The sequence below is a fragment of the Rhyacophila brunnea genome, unplaced genomic scaffold (genome assembly GCF_057557595.1).
Source record: "Rhyacophila brunnea isolate RB1 unplaced genomic scaffold, BYU_Rbru_1.0 scaffold_17, whole genome shotgun sequence".
Lineage (NCBI taxonomy): Eukaryota > Metazoa > Arthropoda > Insecta > Trichoptera > Rhyacophilidae > Rhyacophila > Rhyacophila brunnea.
The window spans coordinates 12,583,869-12,607,577 of NW_028232827.1; the positions used below are offsets into that span (position 1 = coordinate 12,583,869).

Below are 23,709 nucleotides of genomic sequence, written 5' to 3' on the forward strand. Positions count from 1 at the left end.
GTAGTAAGATGACAAAACACGATATGTCCATTTTTTTGGCAAATTAAGTTATGTACACCTTCAGACTCGTCTGAGTGAGTTCTATAAGATATCAAAATATGGTATATCTAAGGCCCGTTTCAGACGGGACACCGGTGTCGCGTTCGATATAATATAGGAGGCCTTTGGATTCGAATAAACGGGCCATTGTATTATGTTTATGAACACCTTAGAGCTAATGAGTCAACGCATAATTTCGCGTTATAATTAGAACATAAAACTACCTGCGGTAATAAAACAAGTATATCGGCGGCTCGAGAATGTAGCGGCCGACGGAAACGTGTACCGGACACGTGCTGACTCATTATCTCTGGGGCGTTCATAAACATAATACAAAGGCCCTTTTATTCGAATACAAAGGCCTCTTTATTATATACGAGCGCGACACCGGTATCCCGTCTGAAAAGGGCCTAAGTCTTTTTGCTTGAGAGAAGTAAGTTTTTTTATATATGTGATAATATTATGTCCATTGCTTGAATGTTTTTCGAAGTTTAATAACACATTGACTGCTGACGTGATAATTACTTTTTAATTACCAAATATAAATAGCATGCTAATTATATCGAATGTCCACCTTAATCGTTAATCGCTGGCGCGTCTTTAGCGTCCAATGTATTAAAATTGCTTCTCTGAACAGTTTATAAAAACGGACATATCGTGTTTTGCTATCTTACTACAGAATTAATCTCTTAATCGAATAGTTAAGGAGAGAACTAATGAGATAGGTATATCAAACAAACACTTCAACTACTTATTCATAATTTGTTTGGTATTTTTTTTATTGTGATCCTTGACTCAATAGGTAGGTGATAAAGTTTTTACCTACTTTATTGTATTAATTTATTATGTAAGTGAGAATTAACTGTATTCATTGTCCGTGTGTATTTACCTTTTGGTGAATGTGCATAGTACCTTAAGATGCCGAAAAGTAAACCCCAGGTCACAAAAAACGACTCAAATGGAATAGTACAAAACTTAAAGCTATTATAATTTAAATTATTAATGTATTCCTAGCTTGAGAGTATACAATATGCTTGCATTGTACATTGTACCGTTGAACACTGTCTTTCGGGGTTGCTGTGTACTGTTTACTAATTACACGATATAAAACGTGCATTTACATAATATTCCCAAACACAATACTAGTAAACTACATGGCATCACATGACAATATTATATTATTATGTTCGTAATAATAGTACGTAAGTATAATATTTTATAACGTCTATGGCTTAGCATTCTCCGTATTACGTTTATCTGTTGACCAATACATCTTATCAAATATTTGTGAATTCCTGAGTCGCCGCCTTTCTCTGCGATAATAATAATTATTGTTGAATGTTTTTTGCGCAAAATAAAATACGACACAAAATTCACTGCCTTATTTTTGTTTTGGTGACCAAACGAAATTACCAATATATATATTTAAATATAAAAAATATCTTTATATAGATGGTTGAATATCGTAATTGAGTTTACATACACAAAACGTTCAACTGAATCGTGGATTTATACTGTAAAAATACTGCATGTCCAAATAGAATATTTCAGAAGATATTGTATCAAGTCTCGAAATCATGTTATGGAGTAATTGCAATTTTAAGTTTGATAAGTCCTCTAAAATTATTAGGCATAATGCTAATTTTTTTCTAGCATATCTACATATTTATATATAGACAGATAATTCGTTGCTATCTCTAAATATCTAAATATATACCATGCAAAAAAGTTTTAGGTACAAAATCAAATACAATTATTTAATATAGAAGCACAGTATGTTAAAAATATTGCATGGCCAGGCGTGCAACACTTTTACATGAAAATATTTATTTCATACACACACCGCTATATTTATAAATTGTAAAGGATAGCGTATGTCTGCAAGACAACCCAAATAATATGAGGACTGCTGCCAAATGTCGGTTTCAGTGTTCAGATGACTTCCTCATTGACACTCAAAATATATTCTGAATGATGAAGACTGGAGTCTTGCAGATTCTGCACTGCAAAAGTTGTATATTTGTTCAATAGTCAAAGTGAAGCCCATGGAAAGAGTTCAGCAACGTTGTCAAGAATCGTCAAAACCATGATCAGTGTATAAATGTATTTAGGTACTTGCCCAATGAATTTAGTAAGAAAAATGGATGTCCTTAAAATATAACAAAGAATAAAGGCAATAGTAACTCTTACTTTAATGAAAACCATAACAAAACATTTTTATGCCTCCTGAAAAATTTGATTTGTGTGCATTCTTTTTGCTTTTTAACAGCGATACTCAACCTGCGGCCCTTTAAGCTTTTATGTGCGGCCCGAAAAACATTTATTATCAGGAATTTTGTATATCTTGAGATTCGTTTCGACTTTGACGCACAGATAGTGACGCCCGAAGAGGATTGTCATTATGGTCCACATCAGATCTGGTATAAGAATGTTGCTATTGCACACGATTAATTAAAAAAAAAACACGATAATTTTTAAAATCTCAAAAATATTTTGTAAAAAATTCATGGGTTCAATTTCGTCACACCAGTAGTGATGCGGCCCGCGTTACTTTACAAATATATGTATTTGGCCCGAAGAATAAAAAGGTTGAGTATCATTGGTCTATATGATCTTAATTTACGGTAGTTATCGCTAGAAAGATATTTATAAAATTCAGCTAGATTTATCTCTTGAATTTTGTCTTATAGCATTATATCGCATTGCAGTTTTATCACTTACAATTATTATTGAAAGTTAGGTTGAAGTTTCTTAATTGTGCAGTCAAATAGATTTTTAAATATAAAAATATTGTATGTACCTGCATCCAGATCCAAAAAATGCTCAGAAAACTGATACTGATAATGTACTTATAAATTTTATATATATATATATAAACCGTCTGAGTGAGATACTGCCTCAATTCTGAATTTTATAGATATTTTCATAGTAAAATACGTATTTAATAATTAATAGTTATTTCCTTAAAATGCTGTATCCAACAATCCTGTACATATTATATGCATTTTTATTCAAACTGTGCACCGCAGCTCTATTAGAAAAAATAATGATTTTTTTTTTGATAGTTCTTGACGGATTTTTTATTTTGCGTAAAGAGCTAAAATATACTCTAGCATTAGGAAAGTAATATTCCATGAAACGAAAAAGTTCCATTGATTAGCAGTATATTGTACATGAGGAATTAACCACCAATTAATAATTCCAGTAGTTGATGTTAAGGCGATACATCAGTGAAACGGCAAATAATTTTCAACTATAGGCGCGACGAAATTTTGGACTCGCTCACTACTCGCTGTCATTCTGATAGAGAACGTCGAGCTGGGCACACGTCAATTTGTTTCGTGATGGCGACGGGCGTATTAATTCTTTAATCGTGTAAAGATGACTAAAAACGTTACCCATTTACTTTAAAAAGAAAAAATGTCAATGAATTTATTATTATTCTTACTAATAGAACATTAAATGGATGCATGTTGGATTTATATGACAAATTATATTTCGTTTGGCATGCGTCATTTGCACCCGCGACCCGCAATCGGCGCATCGCCTAGCCACGATCTTTTTAGACCGTGCCTCAACTGAGGTATAGCCTTAAATCAGATTATAGTTTGGTACAGCTTAATTCCATACGATTTTTCTATTGTACCTACCTACTTTATCACTCTTACCAGTCTTACCATATAAATTTTGTAACATGTCTGCATACGATTTGTATGCCATTTGAACGCTGTTTCACTCTGGAATTAATATATTATAATCGCTAGATTCGGTACTTTATGTATATAAATAACGATAAACCGAGGTAACATACACTACGTCATAATATAATATACAGTAGAAAAATGACATCCAATTTAAGCATACAAACTATTCTGGAATCTCCATCAAGCCTCGTAAAATCAAATGAATACTTTTAGTTATTATAATTCCTGCTAGGCACTTGATCAATGACCTACCCAAAGTTACGCCACTGGCATTAAATAAGAAATAAATGGCATTTAAATTATTTTTTCTGACAACTAATCGATGACCGATTATGCGCGTGATTGCTAAAGCAGAAGATAGATTGCAGAAATTTGCGAACAGGCCCCATCGATTCGACATGAGGCTAAACAACAGAAAAAACGACACAATCGAATTTCACGCTAAGAGAAAACTATTGTTCGATAGATAATGCAGGCATTATTACAAATCTGGTTGCTAAATAATCATTCTAATAAAAAATAAAATAATGCGGCCATTGTTATGTTTACCGCGTTAGACTTGTGAGCTTTCATTGTTTTAATTTGAGGGCTGTTCTGCCTGAATTGATCATTATTTAATTTAAAAAGGAATTATTATTACATTGTACGTACAATGTGATGTTAAAGTGCGGCCACACCGGCAACAAGTCGCGCGACAACTCGTTAAATTTTACGATAATTATCATAATTGCTTAAGAAATTTTACGATAATTATCATGCTTATCGTAAAATTTAACGAGTTGTCGCGCGACTTGTTATCGGTGTGGACCCGGCATTAGAATTGTCAAGTTAATTTATCAATTTTTGTAAAGTCTAGAAAATTCAAAATGACACTAAATGGTCGATTCAATTAATTATTAGACCAGTTATGTTTAGACAGTTCTCAAAGTATGACAAAAAATAAATACTTTTTAATTAATTAAATTATTTAACATACCTACATAATTTGAAAACATTCTATGAATATATCCACTAGGAAAAATCCATTTTATAAAAACCTTTAACCGCAGGATTTGCGCCAGTGTGTTTTTCCATTTAAGCTGCGACGAATTTAATTCTTTAAGTTTTACATGAAATGCTTATAAAATTGCATTAATACCGTTGGCTATCGGTTTTTGTATAATATCATCTAGGTTACTAACTACTAACCGACTTCATAGATCACTCCAAATATCTAGTTTTTATAACGTACTTGCACCTGTTAATAATTAAATTAACTATTTCTTTCATTAAACGAATAATTTACAAGATTTAAGAATGTAATATTTATATAGGTATATTGAACATACGCAATTTGAAAACATCTCATGCATATACCCGTTTTCTTAAAATTATCTATATTATTATCTACCTATAAATAACGGTAAATATTTAGAAAATCTTGGGAAAGAAAAGGGAACACACTACTATCAAAACTATTATAGTAGATCTCCTAAAACTTGGTTTAGTAAACATTGTAAAATAAAGCGAGATGTAATAGTGACAATAGCTAGAAGCAGGACAGGGCATTACAGTCTCAACGAATCATTTTACAAAATTAAAGTGGTAGATAGCCCTCAGTGTCAGTGTGGGCATCCCACTCAAGATCTTAACCACATTGTCTGGCAATGTGATGCCTATGGCCAGGAAAGAGAGGTGTTAATGAAAAGGTGAAAATGCAGGTTATACCCTCCTTTCACGATTAATTCGTTCCTGGCAAAACCAAATATTTCAGTTATGAAAATTGTTCATGAATTTCTCCAAAAATGTAACGTAAATGTCTAGTGTATAGTGTAACAAAAATGTTATTCTGTATTATTAATAATGTACTTAACTATTTATGTCTGTAATGAAAAAATGTATGCATACTTTTGTAACCCATTGTAAAGCAGAATAGCCTTCCATTTAGAGAAGAGCTCAATTGCTTCCAAATAAAGAAAAAAAAAATATCTACCTATATATCTAAATTATCTATAAATCATAAAATTCACAAATTTATATGGTGTTGAGTCAATGATGCATAACGACGTCATCCTAAGTTTACATCATATACCTAGGTTAGTAACTAGGTACGTATTTAAAATGTACTCATTTATTTTAAATAAATAATATATATATACACTTCAGCCATGAACTCCAATGATAGTAGTATAGTTATAGAAGTGAAACGATCACATAAACACCCTGAAAAAACCACATAAATACATAGTGATCTCAATGGGAACCACGAGGGTATATTATAGGTACCTAATTGTAGGAGCAAGTACCTATTTTAATATCAATACTATCGATCAGAGGTATTTGGTGGAATATGAATTTAAATTATAATGGATTTACCTATTTTAATCTTTATTTAACTAATTATGTCATAATTTTAATGGTATTAATTGCCAATAATTCTTGGGAGAAATACGTTATATTTATTAAATTAAAAAAATATTATGCGTAAGTATTATATACTTAAACTGGTTTGTCATCAGTGTATGAACTTGATACTTCTTCATATTATATATTTTAGACTCATTCACGAATTTCAATTATCTCTAGTGGTGCCCATATGTGCATCGCCCAATTATCGTTCGGAGTCCAGTCGGCGTTGTCCAGTCCACGGCATCCAGTTGGCTGTGCTGTCGCCATATAAGGTTTATTTTCAGTCATTTTATTTTATAAAAATGCTTGGATAATATTTTTAAAAGATAAATAATTATTATTATATGAACCTTCAGACTAAAGTGAAATGGTAAATATCCATTTGACCAACCATTGCCGACTCAAGTAGAAAGCCGATACATTCACAACGACTGGTCCTACTTTTTCCGCCCATCCCGTTGTTGTATATGGATGACCTGTAATTGTTAGATAGAGTGGTTATACTGACGCGTCTGTCGTGTTTCCACAGTGAATGGTTTGATTTGAATAGATAAGTTACTAGCATTAACACACCTTCTACAAAAATGTAATGCATATATCAATGTTACATTTTTTTTGGAAATCGATATTACCACCGGTTTTTGTGTGAATGACTAGTCTGACTTTGATAACTGATGAATAACAGGAATGTATATTATTTATAATTTATTAACATATTTGATTTGAGAACTTTTTATAATTCAATTTGAAACGAAAAAGAGTGACTATTGGCAATCTGGGATATGATTTTAAAAGCTGAACAGTGGACCACTCGTTTCTTGTAGAAAAAGATATGCTCAGGCTTTATTAATTCAAAGATGGCGCTGGACCAACCCATTACATCGCTGTTTTGGATCAAAAACATATGTAAAAAAAAATATTAATTGAATTTGCTTGGCATTGGATTTGAACCCGCGACACATGCTATTAGCGGCAGACTTAATACACATTTTAAAGCAGTCTCATAAACATGCAAATAATTATTTAAAAAATAATTGAATAAATAGGGTATTAATCTATATCTATCTATCGTATGCCAGGTTACTGCGTTACCAATTAGTTGAGTAGTAAAATATTTTCTAATACCAAATATATAGTGTATTCTTAATAAATTGTCATAGAGAGCGTTTACATTCAATCCGTGAGTAAGTATCTTGAGGTTAGATGATGAAAATCTCAAAATGGCCTCGTTTGTTCCCATTTAATGCTCTTGGACGCAGTATTACGTGAAATCACTTATAAAAAGGCAAATGTATAGCTGCCTATGAATGTATTTATTTGTTGCAAACTAAACATGCTTGGTTTACCCAAATCGTGCGGTGGTTACCGCTCTTATAAAAAGTTATATTATATTATTAAATTCGTTCGTTTATACAGCATTAACACTTAGTGGGGTTTCGCGAGGGTTTCTTGTTTTTTTAAGGTAACACAGGGAATAAGACTACTTTTTTTAATAAACCATTTCTTTATTCAATGAATAATTCACAAGATTTTGAGAATGTAGCATTCCATGTATTGAACATACATAACTTTAAAACACCTCAGATATATACCCACTAGAAAAAATCATTTTTGAAAAAAAATACGAAAGTCGACGGGATTTGAACCCGTATAACCATTGGTGTCACGCAAATATGTGCATTAACCAATTATGCTACGAGCATCCCATCTAATAGCTACAATTTAACATAATCACTGCGTACCTTTTAATTACTTACCACATTTAAATTAAATGCTAATTGCATATAATGGCCGTTTAACGGGGATACGGCAGCCATGTCGTCCGCGTCCAACGAGTAGGTCATACATTAAATGCTTATCAATTTGTTTTTTTATGAACGATCAGGAGTGATGTTAGAAATATTATTAGTAAACTTTTTGTTTATTGCAAAGAAGAAAAAAGTGGCATCTAACGAAAAGGAGAGCCGATACATTATTTCAACATGCCTCTAGCACGCGTTGCCGCCATGACTGGTACGTCATGTAACGAAAGCCGATTCGAATCTACCATGGCTAAAATAAATATAGATCATTCGCTTAAAACATCCGGAATAGCTCAATACAAAACAGCGGTAAAACACGAGGATCCCATCCCCGTAGGTTTATAATTCCTACAAACAGTAGGTCGTGGACTTCCACGTGGTCTTTTGGTTATAAATCTTCCAGGTTTCAGCATTTAGGATTAAGAAAAATAATCAATTAATTACAAAATCAGAGGGCGCCATCTTGCTTGACTCCTCTCCTGGCATATTTCTATATAAGGAACAAATCAGGACAAGAAAAATAATAAAATCATTTGAGGATGGTCCAAAATGGACACTAAGCAGATTTATTAGTACTAGTAAAAACAACGGAAGTACAACGCGGCCACTGCCGAAGTTACATTATAAAAGTTACAAAATTAGGTTCGAAACCAATGCCAAGATCCCTAACCACCCTACCAGAGTTACCGGGGGAAGGTTAATACAAACTCAATAGTCAGGAATCTAGTCCTTTAAACACAAATCGATACAATAAATACCGTAGAGTCATGGCGTCTTCTTGCTGGCCGGCTGGCCGATCGGCCTGCCGATAAGCGTCCTGGCTTCTTTGCGATCCACACTGAACTGACTTCACAGTAATCCGTACGCCTTTTAATCACGCGTAGGCAAGCTGCCAACTTAAAAATTCTCCGCGCAGTACCGCCAATTTAACGACGTCTCAAAAATCCTCATCGAATGTTGCTAGTGTTTAAAAACGTATATTATCCACAAGATTGTGAATAATAACGTTACAGTCACTAGAAGTCTTCTGGATGCGATCACCGATTTCTTGTTGTCAGACAATAGCTATAAATATCACACTTAAACTGTTTCAGATAAAGCGGTTCAGATTATTAGCTTTAATAAAAATCGAGCATTACTAGTCACGATAGCTTAGTTGGAGTTAATATAATATTATATGAAGATTTCGGTAGTTACTACTCCGAACTGCTTATACATTTAAAAGTCTGGTATTAACACGAGGTAAAGTCTTCGGAATAATTTAAATAACGAGAGATAAAATATTTTCACTGTCATGTTAGTAATAAGTTTGAATCTGAAGATAATTAAATTTGTAACACTTACTAGTTTTTTGAAGAATACAAAATTAAACTTACAGAAGAATTTTTTTGCCCTATGTTAGAATCTTTAAAAGGTTCTGTTAGGTTGTAATAAGTAAAAAATACAATTTGGCTTTGTGATAAACGCTCAAAATGTATACGAAATACTTACATATCTTACGTGTCTTACCTGTCCTCGCAGTTCAATGTGTAAGACGCTGGCATTTTCACTGGGGTTCGGGTTCGATTACAGGCGAGGTCACAATATATTTATGTGATTTTTTCTTCAAAATCTCGTTGTTTGTGATTATTTCACTTCTCTCATTGACTACACTACTGTTTCACCGTAATATATCTGTCATTGGGCCAGTCTTCGTGGTTTATTGTAGTCTTAAAAAAGTATATAAATATGAACGTTTATTGTAAATAAATTAATTAATTCAATTTAATTAAAACACGATGCATAAAGTGACATAAAGATTTTGAAAATCATAATGACTTACCATAGAGAAATGTATTCTAAATCTTCTGAAAAAACTATGTAAGTACTTACACTATTATTTATGCACACAGACAAACCTTACACGTTCAATAAATTTAGATTGCGATGGAATTAGTTTATTCCATAATCGCGATATAAATTGAGCATGTAATGAGCAGGTTGATGAATTACATAACTAAAACGCTTTAATTGTCATCATCAATCTGCTTAAATTTAACTCAATTCAGAATAAACGTCTAATACCTACCTAATAAAAATACTTAAAAAAAATTTTTTTTAGTTGTAGAACATATTATTATCTAATATATAAAAATCAATATTTGTTTGTTTGTTCGTATTTTATGCGCTGCCATATCGTTCACCCGATTGCGATAAAATTTTGTCAACTTATTACTTGCACTTGCGCGAAGATTATAGGATATATCTTATATACTTATAAAAATGAATATCTGTCTGTCTGTCCGGTATGCGTTCCTATACCATTGATCCGATTACAATGAAACTTTACTGAGTTGTTATGTGCACACCCGCGAAGGTTTTTGAATTATAAAAATCATCTTTTTCTTCTTCTTCTTCATTCTATCTTCTTTTATTCATATGGCTCCTATAGCATTCATCCGCTTGCGACGAAACTTTCGCCAGTTGTTGTGCGCACACCCGCAAAGGTTTCTGAATTAGAAAAACCATCTTCGTCTTCTTCTTCATTATATCTTCCTTTATTTGTATGGTTCCTATACCATTCATCCGATTGCGATGAAACTTTTGTCAGTTGTTGTGCGCACACCTGCGAAGGTTTCTAAATTAGTATTATATAAAATACAACGTTTGTTGTTTGTTTGTTCTTTCCAATTTTTTTACTAGATATTAATTCTATTAATAACGTTTGCATATTTTGGATTCGATTTTAATTTAGTGTTCTTTTGTTTGACCTTTACTCATATTAGAATTACCTTCATATTGCCATATTGTATTACACAGATATTTTAATATTATAAAGATAATTACTAATTATTATTTTTTTAAATATCTAATAAAAATGTATCCACGAAGCTACCCTGTGCGAAGCCGGGTACTTCAGCTTGTATATAATAAATAAACAGATGGGATGTTTATATACAGAAACGCTACGAAGTGGTTGAATTTGTAGTTTGAGTTAAACCATGAGTCATAATTTCTGAGAATGTAAAATTATGACGTCATCATCGTCATCATGGATGCAATCGGCATACTAAAACTTGCCTTATTTTCAACTAATATAAATGGTCAATGCTTATTGTAGGAGTTGATATTTTTGATTACTTACCCACGTAGTTTTAACTCAACAATACGGCTATAGCTTTTGTATTCCATAGATGCACTGATAAGCATTACACGTTTTAACATACTTTTTTTTACGTACCTAGTTAATAAATTACATATACTTATAAGTTATTACATGTATATACAAATAATTTACTAGATAAAAGATAAAATTAAATAAAAGAATAGTTTGCGAAAAAATTTGAATGACATTATCAAAATAATCAGTAATTTAAACAATAGTCCGTGTCAAAATAAATAAAGTAACTGTCATTTTGCCTAATTATAATTAATAAAAGAATTATTTCTTACTAAAGAATAGTTAGTTACTCAATATAGTGTTTTATTTTATTGTACTTGGGTATTCATTACATGACTTTAATTGCAAGTGTCTGTGTTTTGTTTGTGCTATTTTTATATTGTATAAAATACTCTAATTTAAACAAAAAATACATGAAAGTACATTGTATAATATCTACTCACTGTTGTACTTCATAATTATTTATTAAACAATACTATGCCAACATAATAAATTAACAAACATTTTCATCTGATCTTAAAATTCATCAATTAAAATAATTAACATAATTAGATCAGGTCTATAAGTATAATTTAGTCGCCTAGAGTCATAACTAAAATTTTGCAATTATGTCATTTTTGAGTTAGGTAAATACCTATACCAAATAATTCTAAAGGCATTAATAAAGAAAAGTAATTGGTTATCAAAATTCATTTTAGCCCATTTGAAAATCGTTGGCAAAGTTCACTGTTGTTGGTGTGATAACTCATTTTTTCAATGAATAATGTGACTTCTGTCATCAAGACTAGGGAATCCAATGCCGAGCCAAAATTCTGATTCCGCGATTTTGGGATTACAATTTGACAATCCCGGGATCTCGGGACTGGTCCCGGGATTGGCATTTTTTTCCATTGTTAATATAAAAAAATTATATTTAAAAATAACATTGATTAAATCTATCAAAAATAAATCTAGTATAATTTATACTATTTAAGACATTTATTGTTAATATTGTATACGTTCAATCTTGGAAATACATAAGTTTAATGGAGTAAATAATATTGTAATATAAATAATAATGTGAATTTAATATGAGATTGCTGTTTCTGATAGAAAAATCTTAATGAATGGGTTAGCGAGATTTAAAATATTAAAGCAAATCATGGTGTACTTATGGCCTTTCCGCTTCATAAATCTAATTAGTCAGCCAAATATGAAACTGCCGTAAAACGTATGAGATCATGGTGGAATTACTTTGTTAATAGTGCTAAGCATTGTTTTTTTCCAATCTTTCTCATTTTTATTAATTTATGTGAAAAAATAAAATGAATTGGCAACTTACACATGGGTATAAATCAAACTTCATTCAAACTCAGTTTATTTCTAATGTAGTTATTTGTTTTTAAAGGATTTTTTCTGTTATATTTTCGTTTTTATTTTATTTTCCATAAAAATTGATAAAAAAAATCAATCCCGAAAGTTTCGGGATTATGTTTATCAATTCCAGGATTCATAGGTACTTATCAAAAATAGCTCGGGATCCCGGGATTGGAATCCCTAATCAAGACCTTTCTAACCAATCAGGTAACTCTATTTCTCATTGTATTTTGTGTATCTACAGCCTTAGGAGTATTATATATATATTTTTTAAAATATAATGTAAATCGACTCACTCGCTTATTAATATTCAAGGGAGTTCAATACTTTTCTTCTAAATACAAAAACAGTGCTCTGGTAGTTTTTTACGATTATCTCAAAACTCGATTTTTTGAATATGTGAGATATGACTCTGGGAAACTCAATTGTAGACAATGTAAGCCTTATTTAATATTTCAATATATAAATAGGCATATTTCTGTCTAAATAATTGATGAATTTTATAATAATACTTATATATAAATTTTATCTTACTTTTACCTTAATATATTCGTACCTATTTCGATGTAAGAATTTTATTAAATTCGATGTGAAAGAGTTTGGTAAAATTCCTATTAGCAAACTCTTTTACATTGAATTTTCTTGTTAATTTCCGTATCCAATTACTTAATTTGTTGTCCTTACTCGTTGTGCGCAGCCTTACCATACCGTGTTGTATTATACCCCGTTTACACAATCAAAAAAGTTTAGAAGCTTCTGAATTTTCACCCAATAATTTGTACTTGCATCGCAGTGCGTATGCGCAGTAGAACGATAGTGGCGAACCTGCTGGAAGAAAGACGAACAACGCCGCACATAACATTTTGACGTTTACTGATTATCTACGAACCTGCTCGAGCTTGTCCGAACCTGTCAAATAGCACCACTCAATGACAATATCAAAATACACACTATTGGTGCAAGTAAATCCATGCACGTGTACAGGCGCTATTACTCTAGTCAACTCTAGTGTTTAATATGCTAGTTTCTAGACTCATATTGTACTCTATGGTAGTTTCTAAACCTCCCTTCCACTGGGTATCAATACGGTATCAATACTAACGGATATAAAATGCATTTTCATAAAATGTACTATAATTGCATGAGAAAAAATGGCAACATTACAAATAATTCATATAATTAAAAGGTATATTGAAGATATGTACTATTATTGAACGTCGGGAATATCGATTGTTTGTTCTCCCGAAGTGCAGGACTAATTTTCCATTGTAAATGCCAATTAGGCGGGCAATAACTGTGTAATAATATTGATATATTCCACCTACGTGAGATGAGTTTAAGTGGATGTAGTTGCGACGTACTTCCATATACTTTATACATTGTTTTTAATACTCTTTTAATACCGATTCTCTGTTTTTTTCATGTCATAATTATTAGTAAATAAATAAATTTTAATTTTAATTAAATTTAGTAATATTTGTATTACATTTGTGATGAAAAATTTATGTGTCAATATAAAATAAAATAACCTACCGTTTTTTATGCAGATTGTGTTTTCTTGTTTACATTTTTTAATCTATTTTACTGTTCCGAATACTGCGTAGTTACAGCGATTCTTATTGATCTAATTTATTTCCGTTTCAGATATCATAACAGCGAGACCAGAATCGACAAAGAGTGACATTACATAACGACTTACCATTGGGCCACGGCATTGCCAGAAGAAGTTCTACAAACATAATATTACAACTGTGATTAACATAGTCAGACGTACCTGCCTACATAACTCAGCGGAGAGATAATTCGTTTTATACATTTCAAAGTGTTTTTCTCAACCGGAGAAAGTGTACCGTAATTGCATCTAATCAAATCGAATTGTGGTGCTCAAGTATGAATAAATTCGGCGAAAGTTTTGAATAGCCTTGCCAAATAATACTCAGTGTGTGCCGGTGCTTGTGTTAATGATTTTTAGTGCTTCGCGTTTCAATATCAGAGTGGCAAAATGAAAAATGATATTTTTGTGCTGTTTGTTGGGAATCGAGAATAGGCATAAATCAAATTTAACAAGGTGTCGAGAAATGAAAAGAAAGAGACATCGGTGTCAAACATCGCCGTCGGTAAGTCATTATTCCTCATTACAACACTTTTACGTGCATTTAAAATCTATTGAAAACACTTAAACAGTTCTATTTGTGCTTTCCTGCATTTGTATTTTATATTCGTAGAACATTGATCGACTTAGTTTGTTAATACAGGTCTCACAGAAGTAATGTCAATGTTATATAACATGTTAAACAATAACATTACATTAAAAATGGAATTTGCTGTCAATTAACATCGACTGTTTGAAGAATCATAGTATGCAGTAGCAGAATTCCAAATTCTTCCCTCACATAACAACAAAAAACTGCTCAACTCCCCATATTTATTTAATTTAAATAATAATACTAAAAACATCAGCGCTCGAAATGGAAAATTGTACGAACCGAGCGCTCGATAATTTTACGAAAGTTATCATTAGAAAAGAACAGAAATTATATATTACTTGTGTTTGATTTTTTGGTATATGGCTCATACAATCAAATAAAAAAATTCCACAAGACGGAGCGACAGTTTTGGAGATTTTATGAACCGGAATGGCACTCCGGACCATTTTGAGCCCTGAAAAAACCAAACTAAAATAAATGTAAAAAATATATTTAAAGGGAGATTAATTGGAGTTTACGACATTATAATGGTGTTGAAACAAACCTCTTATTGATTCTAGGTTATTTATTTTGAGAGCTGTTTTAGGTAATAATCCCATCTTAAGAACGACACACTTAAATATAATAAATCTACTAATTTGAAAAAAAACATTAAACGTGCAGTATTTAACACAAAAAATTGCGCCGCTGGCGACTTTTTTACTGCCCAAAGAACAAATTTATATTGTGTATTATGTTTATGAGATTTAAGGTAAATATGATGAAATCTTAGCGGCTACATTACCTCTTAAGATGTTTTATAAAATATTAAGCGTAGTCTAGACTTCTAACATCTATAAGTATTATATATGAACAGTATGTTCAATTTGAAAATACATGGACATTCGTATGACAACGTTATTGTTCGGAAATAATTTTGATACATTTTTCGAACAGTTTGTAATGTTTGTATATAATGTTCATTTTTGTTTGCTTAACGAACCGTGTAGCTTGGTCTGGACTAGGCATAAAGATTATAAAATTAATAATACGAGCTGCTCGGTGCTGATCTCTATGAGATCGAATTTAATATAATGATATATTATACGGCTTGCTATTTGGCAGGGATAAAGTGGCGAGTTCAATTTTGTGTTTAAAATAAACATTTTGTCATTGTACTAATAGTGAAATATCATTATCATGATAATATACCTATCACTATTAAAAGTATTTTCCAAATAGGTTAAATAATACAATATAGCTTCCCACTCCACGTATATAATACAAATATGACAGCAAGACTTCTTTAATTTGGTTTAAAGAAGATTTTAAAGTAAGCTAGTAAGTCTCGAAATAAAATATTTCAAAATTAGAATATCCGGCATGGAGAAAAGTATACAAATATCATAAATATGCTTTATGGTTTTAATGTACATTATTATGATGTTATTCAATATCAAATATTATTGACCGAATAATAGGTATATTATAATACTATAAGTAGTGTATACAATAACTTTTTTAATATTATATCATAGCGTACCACGGGTTAATAAAAATACTTTTTCGTAACATTGTCATAAATTCATGTAATTTAGCAGCAATGAATACGCATGATGCGTACACAATTTAACCAAAATTTAATAAAGTTTACATCAAGTTAGTATGTTTTTAAATTAAAAAAATATCTTGTAATGTCTTTTAGTTTAACGTATTGATTATTTAAAGTGAAAATTATCAATAAAATGTATAAATTATATTTTTTTAAATCACTGGTTACGTTGCGTTACCCTTAATAGTGTGCTTAAGTATATTAGTATTTCAAGATATTATTTAACAATAATTGTTGTAATTATTCCAGTACATTATTGAACTGTGTACAGCAGTATAATATAAAATGCCAAATACAGATGAACACAAACACAACTATCAGAAAATGACAACAAAATATTTTTATACATAACCTCAATCGACTGTCAAAACATCATACTCAGTCGGCGGAACTAATGTTGTATTAATATATTGAAGAAATATTAGGTTACTAATTGTATATCTTCTTCTTTTTGTGCCATATCCGTTATCATCAGCGATGAGTTCGGCCATTTTCTTTCTATCCATCCGTATCTTTCTTTTTTTTATTTTTTCATCTTTGAGATTACCTCAACATTTCGACTGCTTAATCAACAAACCAGCTAAGTGTACTTTTGACATTTTGTTATAAAGCATGTTTTCCATGCTCAAACAAAATTTCAAACTCATAAATCTACAAATAAATGCGTTATCGTTCTTCACACAAAACAGCAAACTACAGGTGCCAAATTTCCAATACCATATATGGAATCTCTTTATATAATATAAAAGGGAAACTAAAATAGTGTATTAATTCATTATGCAACTTATTTGTAAAGTCTATTTTTTAAATAATTAATTGTTAAATTCCGCTCAATAGTTAAATTATTCAGTTTATTCTCCTTCCTGAACAATTTGCCCAAATGCAGTCGATTTGTAACTTTGTCTTCCCAGCTAATACGGAGCATATGTGTGTACACCCACATTTCAAAAGCTTCCAGTTGTTTAAAGGTAATTTGTGTGAGTGTCCATATAGATTATAGACTCTATAGAACCTGACCATTCTCATTCTGAGTCCTAGGTATAGGTCGTGGGTACATATTATTATACTCAGTCAAGTAATTTTTATACATACTTCCATAAATTTTATATACTTACTTAGGTAGGTACATACTTACAATGAAGAAACTTCTTGAATTTTATTTTATATCCATAATAAACGGTTTTATAGATGAATATCACAGAACAGATTAATAAACAGAATTCCGATATGTCCTACTAAAATAAACCACGCTTTATAGACGGGAAATAGTGTCTGTAATACACCAATATTAAATGAGCGTCAATGCATAAACCTAGAGCAGTTGTCAGTATTCGACGCATGACGTATTCTTGACACGTATTTAAATTTATCGCGTATTCATCCTTACTCGAGATCGGTTGCCTGCTTCTCCTTACCCGTTGCGTATTTCAGTTCCCATTATTTCTGAGTTCTTTGATGAATATTATATTGTTTATTAAATTAATAAAATCATAATCAAGTACTTCACATAAACATAATAATATCAGTGATGTGTAATATTTGTAAACATGATACTAAATTCTAACATAATACTAATAATATAATATGATCAGCCAGTATTTTAGCAATGACGTGATCATGCAGTGATAAAAAAGAAAGTGACTGAAGGTTCTCTGATTTTTGTTTTGTTGCCGCCGCAACGAATAGAATTAAATTCAAGAAAGTTGGACTCTAACCTTTTAAATATTTATTTAAAACACACATTTTATCTTATCCAAAACGAAACGGTCTAGATTTAAAAATAATTTTCTGGGTCACGAATTTTTTATGTATATCGGATCATTCGGAACTGTTTTAGGTCTGTAACGAAACAAGAAATTGTTAAAAGTAACGTTCAGTATTTTATCGGCCATACTTCAACTATCTTTAATTTTTTCATTGTTAATTAATTATCAATGGTCTAAAATTTGTTGAAATAATTTCGGACCTCCATGCTGCAGCTGAAAATTTAAATTCTACAAAAAGAAGTCGTAACAATGTTATTAAAGTGAAATTATGGCACGAAAGTGGTAGAAGCCAGTGACGTCCCGTGGGGGTAGGCAGATTGAGCGTCACTTGGGGGCGGCAGTTACTCTAAGGGCGGCAAATAGAGGATAATTATTTCGTATAGGTTATATATAAATAACTACTTAAACTTAGTAATAACGAAAATATCTTTTCATTAAAAAAATCAGCACACTGGTTGGAAACAATATGTATTAATTAACATAAAAGGTTAATCAGGACTGTATTTTTTTCTGATTCGTGATGTGTAAGACTGTATTATCAAGGTAACAAAACCCACTTTTGGTAAAAAAATATTTATAAATTTAATTTTGTATATTTTAGTGGTAAGTATCTATATATTTTGTTAGTATCTAAAACGTATCCATACAACATCTTAGATATTGGAGTTATGAAAGGATGATATTGTATAAAAATACTGTATAAAAAAAATGGAGCGGTATTTTGAAGCTGCCTAGGGGCGGCATTTTGTCTAGGGACGTCACTGGTGGAAGCCAATTGGATAATAACTGTGACACCAGCTGAACCTATTGAAACCTTTAAGAGAAGTATTCTGCGTCAGATATTTGAACCAATGAGTGATGATGGAGTGTAGTGAATCAGGTAGAATGATTAAACTGTGTGTATTTCGAAACTATCGACATTCATAAAACTCCTGAGACTAAAATCGATCGACCATGTCTAGCGCATGCCAGAGATACTGATAAAACAATGGTTCTCGCTGGAAACCCAACAGGGAGGAAGCCAGTCGTGAAGCTACAAATGCACTGGATAATTATGGGGAAGAGCGACACAAGACCCCTACTGATACCTAATATGATTATGATCTGATTTTCATACCATTATATTATCACTTCAACCATAGTTTTGCAGTGAGAGTTTGGTGCTATAAAGAATACAGTCTTTTAAGTCTTGTCATTTATGACATTTTGAGGATTGGTAAAATTAAACAGCAATTCTTAGAAAAATCAGAAGAGCTATTCTTTTGATTAAAAAAAATCTGTTCTAACTTGAAAGAATGTCGTTTTAATCAAGGGGAAACATTAACCAGAACTATTTTAGTTTAGAGTGAACAGAGAATACAAATTATTATTGATATCAATGTCGTTGGTATCTAGTTACCTAAAAACAAATTTGTATTTAGGTAGATTTTAATAAAAATAAAAGCCTGATAAAGTAAGTGCTCACAGAAAATATGAAAAATTCAACATATTATGTTGTATATACCTAACTAAGCCACGTGAAAATTATAAAGTTAGCCTAACATTAACCTAAAGCTCAAGGTCAAAATATCCATATAAATCATCTAAAGTCTAATTATTTATTATTGTTGTCAGAGATTTCCTCATTTGAGATTTTGGTTTCCCAATTAAAATAATTTTATGACGTATTCAACTCTCATTTTTTTATAGTCTAGCATGACTCTATTTTGTATTCGACTAGTAAGGTACAACATTAATTTTATATTGTATCCGGAAGAAAATCCCGTTTAAAAACTGCTTTCACATTTTCATTATCATATTTTTTTAAAAATTAGTGTCACTCAACACAATCAGAAAAGAAGGATGCATTAATCTTATTATCAATATACTGCCCTTTTACGTAAAAAGACAGTGTGATTTATTTTAATATATTACTATTGTCATCTGCAATATTAATTCACTTGTAATAATAAGACACTTGTCTTATTAAAGATTATGTCAAAACAATACAATAATAATTGTACATATTAGAGAGAAGGAGAAGAACTACACCAATTTAACTAAAACAAAATCACTGTCTTTTTACTTACCAAGGCAATATACTCACATCTTCGTAATCCTTTAAAGTTGTATACATTTATAAGGTTTTTCATATTATTCTCACACACAATGGCAGGCTTAGGGACGTGGATGTTTGATGTAGAATAAAATCAAAACCATAAATTCCAACTACTAACATAATACTCACCTACTGAAATATCAATGTATCTCTTTCCTAGAAACAACCTGTAACTAAAAATAATTATATTGCAGATGACAATGGTGATAGAATAATAATTATATTACCTAGAGATCTATTTGAATTAAATAAAGTTATGATTTTTTTTATAAGTATATTTTAAATGTTTTTATATTTTATGAGGATTTTTTAGTGTTATTTAATACCAGGAAACAATAGTGTAAAATTAAAACTATACATTTTTTAACAATAATTATTGCTGTCTTCACGGTGTTGTTTTCTTTTTGTTTTGCTTCGCCTTGTGCGTGCGTTTAATAATTTTCTTTTTTCCAACTGCTGGTGATGATGTTAGTTGCTTACTCCTCGTTATCATGATGTGTCCACCTTCCGTCTTAGCTTTTTTCTTTGCAGTTTTTGCTGGTACGGCGGGGGGTATCTGAGGGATTGATTCATCGACAATCGATAGAAGTTCCACGTCACTTTCAGTAATTACAATCTCCATCTCAGTGTTTGAAATTATTACGTTTTATTGTTGATACAAAGTGATTGTGAATAAATAAATACCCAAATATTTCTGCTGTGATTTTCAATAATTTGTCCAGCTTTTAGTTTCTTGTTTAAAATATGTATGCCTCAAGTGATTGCTTTTTTTCCTAGCTGACATTTGAATTCTGTTGTTTTTTCTATGCAAAAAAAAAATATTTTAAAAATGGAATCCATAAACAATACAATATAAAATCAAGTATCAATATGTAGGTATGTAGGTACGCTATATTAACAATACAGAATCAAATTTCAATTTAAAATTTAAAAAAATATTTCGGTACCTAATTAGGTACATGCTCATATTATAAATTGGTATGGAACAATTTAATGCTTAGATAAAAATGTGATAATATGAATGACATCAAAGTGAAATTTAAATAATTAACTATTATCATCAATGACGTCATATTTTATTAAATAGGTAAATACAATTCTGAATTAGGTAGGTATAAAGTTGTTAACCTAACCTAATTCAGAATTTTGATGATAGTAGTTATTTATTTCAATTTTACTTTGATGTCTTTGATATTCTCACATTTTTATCTAAGAATTAAATTGTTACATACACATTTATAATATGAGCATGTACCTAAGTAGTTAGCGAATTGTTTTTTTTTTATTTTAAATTAAAATTAATCGAAGCGCTGGTAAGTATTTCTGTATGCCATTAAGCCACCAATCTGTCCGCTAAACGCAAGGCGCCTCGTCGGTTTTTAATCATCCATATAGGTCACATGAGCATCATTAATACCTGACGATACCAGGCTTCGTTTTGCCAAACCGCGATTTTATTAATTTCTTCATTTTCTGCCTCTAAGCAACGCATGACTTGCCTACCTTCACGGGACGTCACTGTGTATAGGTATCCATAAATATTACAATAAATAATCTTAAAGGGATGCGTGTTTCACACAAAAATATAGTAGATATAAAATATCACCCTATGCATAACAAAACTCCTGCAATTATAACATCATAGAGGCTTATAATATAACCACTCAAACAGATACGTATTATAAGTGTTTCATCTCATCATTGTCATCTAAAGTTATAATCATTTTTTGTTTTTGGATTTGATTCTAGAAAAAGGATAATCTGATATTTTTTTTCTATATTGCTTGGTAGTTTGAATTCATTGTTTTATTTTGTATTTACACCCACGATGGCCGCGCAGCTTAAGCGTTGGCCTATATTGCGTCGTGGGTCCCAGGTTCGAATCCTGGGTCTGGCAAGTACACATATTGTTTTTCAATTTGTGTATGGGTCAGAGTATGGACCTAATAGGTTGAGCAAGTGGCTGACATCCATTTCTCATAAAAACAAAATCTGTCAATACAAACCTCCACTCTGTGGAAGTCCATATGATCCTATTAGGATCGGACATGGTCGGAAAAAATTTAATAGTGGCTCTTCAGAAATCAGCCAGTGATTCAGAATTATCTGTAGGTACCTACCTAAACTCACTACTGGCAAGAATTAGTGAAGAATATTCATATCATCTGTAGAACTTTGTATACGCGATCGAAGAGTTTATTGTGGGTATGAAGGGATGAAAAAAATAGGTGTTATATAAAGATTTATTATTTCAATTGACGGAATTAGCACTGTGAAATGAGAAAATTATTTTTTATGCAGGTAAAGAGAGAATTGAATTCAGTCAGTTTTATCTTTAATTAGAGTAAGTATAATCGCCAGTGGTTTCAAAAAATCTGTTGTTGGTATAACTGAATTGTACTTAATTGAGGAAGTATGCTGTTCTTGGGTTTTTCGACAGTTTCAAGACGTGGACGTGTGTCGTTTCCACGTTCAAAACTTTATGTGGAGTGGGCAGGATAATAATAATATCATTATGAAGGCTGATTTTATAGAGAACACCATCGCCCAGGCGCCTTTACCGGCTATTTATCATACGATCACGTTGCATATCGATGTGTTTATTATTTTTATTTTAACCGACGCACAAACAAATCGTAAACTTGACCCCGTTGCCTGAAAATATTTGTAGTCTCTCTTTGAAATATTTTCACTTTTTATTGGGCGTTTTGAAATCGGCCGGCGCCGACCACTTAAGAATTATTGCTATCTGGTCCAATAAACAAAATAATTTATCAAATAATATTGTTATTTCAAATTAACCGGTATTTTTATTTTAACGGCTTAGCATTTAACCAGATACTGTTATCTAACAGTTAACTGATATTACATATTTAAATAATTATACACGAATTTTTAAATGGTTTTCAGGTTGTAAATATTTTCATATAATAAAATTATTATTGAGACAGCAGCTATAACGGTGTATATTTTCTAGTAGTGTCTATGAGGAAAACATGTTTTATCACTGCTAAGGAAAATGTCTCCAATATTACATCATCATCATCATCGGCACTACAACCCAATGTGGGTCTTGGCCGCCTCCAGGAAACATCTCCACTGCCCTCTGTCTGCCACAAGCTCCCTCCACCGCCTCAGTCTCAGGGATGCTGTCTCTTTCTATTCAGTCCAGCCACCGCAGTCTAGGTCTCCCGATCCTCCTTTTACCTTCTGGCCTGTTGAAGAGAAGCCTCTTTGGTAGTTGGGTGTCTTCCATCCTTGAGACATGGCCTGCCCAACGAAGTCGCCCAACTTTCACGTGTAATACTACAGGGGGATCTTCAAACAACGCATATAATTCATGGTTGTACCTTCCTAGCCACGTGCCATCCTCCTCACATACAGACTCTTCTTAACATCTTTCTTTCAAAGATATAGGTACATCTTCTTTTCATCTTTTTTTGAAAAAGCCCAGCATTCCAACCCATAGGTTAATATTATAGGTCTGATGAGTTTAGCTTAGTTTTCTTTGAGAAGAGTCTTGATCTGAAGTGAAACTGAAACCGTAGTAAGATGTTTTTGCCAGAGTAATCCTTCTACTAACTTCTTGGCTGATGTC

General features: G+C 31.5%; 1 protein-coding gene across 1 annotated transcript in view; it reads left to right on the forward strand.

Annotated features, from left to right (window-relative positions):
- mol (dual oxidase maturation factor 1 mol) overlaps positions 1–23,709 on the forward strand; it is a 242,918-nt gene that overhangs the window by 47,165 nt on the left and 172,044 nt on the right. Inside the window, exon 3 of the mRNA XM_085944265.1 lies at positions 14,094–14,566. The gene's annotated coding sequence lies outside the window, so the exon portion shown is untranslated. The remainder of the gene's footprint in view (positions 1–14,093; positions 14,567–23,709) is intronic.